Source organism: Octopus sinensis, linkage group LG21 (genome assembly GCF_006345805.1).
Source record: "Octopus sinensis linkage group LG21, ASM634580v1, whole genome shotgun sequence".
NCBI classification, from domain to species: Eukaryota; Metazoa; Mollusca; class Cephalopoda; order Octopoda; family Octopodidae; genus Octopus; species Octopus sinensis.
In genome coordinates this window covers 17,188,284-17,190,301 of record NC_043017.1, presented here as the reverse complement: position 1 = coordinate 17,190,301, position 2,018 = coordinate 17,188,284, and the positions used below count along the sequence as shown (strand labels likewise).

General features: G+C 42.4%; 1 long non-coding RNA gene across 1 annotated transcript in view; it reads left to right on the top strand.

The window, feature by feature from the left end:
• LOC115223033 overlaps positions 1-120 on the top strand; it is a 105,217-nt gene extending 105,097 nt beyond the window's left edge. The window contains exon 4 of the long non-coding RNA XR_003882766.2: positions 5-120. This is a non-coding gene — a long non-coding RNA (uncharacterized LOC115223033). The remainder of the gene's footprint in view (positions 1-4) is intronic.
• Positions 121-2,018: the final 1,898 nt, after the last annotated feature.

Below are 2,018 nucleotides of genomic sequence, written 5' to 3'. Positions count from 1 at the left end.
TCAGGTGGTTTAGAACGTTCCAATGGAATAATTTACTTAAAATTGGTCGAAGAATTTGGTCGCAGTGCCGTAGATACAGCATGGGTCGTTTCCCTAAGTTCAACGGCGAAGTTATTACTCGGTAAGTGGTCTATTACCATTTTAATTATTTTTCAGGGTACCCGTGTATTTGTATGGAATACTCAGTAAGAGTACCCGTATGTATATGGAAAATTCAGTATGGGTAGCTTTGTCTGCGAAACACTCAGTGACTTACAGTGAGTTACTCATTTTACTGGTGGAGGCACATGGCGTAGTGGTTAGAGCAGCGGACTCGCGGTCGAGGGATCGAGGGTTCGAATCTCAGACCGGGCGATGTGTGTGTTTATGAGCGAAACACCTAAGCTCCACGCATCTCCGACAGAAAGTAATGGCGAACTTCTGCTGACTCTCTCGCCACAACTTTCTCTCTCACATTTTCCTCCTGCATCTTGCAGCGCACCTGCGACGGACCGGCGTCCCGTCCAGGTGGGGAACCTATACGCCGGGAAACCGGCCCTTATGAGCCAGGCATGGCTCGAGAAGGAACAAACAACAACTCATTTTACTGAGCAACTGAATAGCTCGCTGTTGAAACTGACGGAGATCCATTAAGTGTCCGTCTATGTTTGTTCGTGTATTCCTGTGTATGTGTGTGCATGTGTGCTCATGAGTGTATGTTCGTGTGTGTATGTTCGTGTGTGTGTGAGTGTATGTTCGTGTGTGTGTGTGTGTGTGTGTACGTCTGAGAATATGTATTCCATTTCAACCTCTATACACTATTGCAACTGCAAGTAATTACCAGTGGCCCTTTAGGGTTTTGTGATGTGATAAAGGGTTTATTGGGTGATTAATTAGTTTATAAGAAGAATGCTTGATAAGATACAGACGAAGAAATGTGAAAAAGCGACAAAAGTAAAGAAATGCACATCAAAGCTCTGAAAACTAGGGTAAGAATTTAAAAAACAAAAGAAAACCTGATCAGAATGTTACAAGGTAAGGGAGTTCTTCCCCAAGGCAGGCATTTAGAAAAAAAACCCAAAAAATAAAAGAGAGATATAAAATCATTTAAACGAAGAGAGACAATTGAGATATAAGGAACCGACAAAAGTCGAGACGGTTTGGAAATTGAGATGTTTTTGTAGCCAGCTGGATGCAGTGAAAGAATTCTTTGCCTGTTGCTAAACAATTTGGATCTTGGGGAAGCTGGGGGTGTTTTACCAAAGATTCATACCCTCGCTGTTGTTTAAACATCTGTTTCTGTAAACCACTGTGATTTATAGTCTTCATTTGAACATAAGACATAGTAATGAGAGGGGTACAGGATCTAATCTCGATCCAAGCGCAGATAAGGTAGACGACAGTGTTTCAAACGGTATAGCTTTTCACGCATTTTGCCTAAGGATTATGTTAAAGGTATTCTCTGACAAATTAACTCTGGAACAGGTAATCCTGCGGTCAATTAACGACACACACCCCTAAAACCTTAAGTTCTGGGAAAATATTGTGTTATGCCTTACAATTGTGATGATGATCTTTGGGGTTTTGTAGCACAATTTAAAAAATGTTTTCTCCTTGCTGGGTCTAGGAAAGGGGAAGTGTCCCTGGCCTTTACTGGCCTTCCGAGATGAGTGACGTTGATGCCATTAGAGTTTGTTTCGAAACTTCGTATTTGAATACTTACAGGAAGGAAACCCAGAAGAAGGAATTCTAAGGGGAACGATTGGCTCTAGTGATTTGTCCATTTCTCTGCAGGCCTCGGGGTGGGGAGAGACATAACAAGGATGGTGGGAGAAGAAGATGTCGAATGTGGTATGAATTATCCAATAGAGGTGAAATGAGACCAGCCAGCTCTAAGAAGTAGAAATCATTATAGTAGCCGTAGAAACAGTAGAGAGGAGAGCAGACACAAGTACACCTGGGGTTAAAATACTAGAGTGTATTTGTAACTGACTCTCTGTCAGTTAGTTGGGTGGCCCTTCTCGAGGTCCAGAATGTAG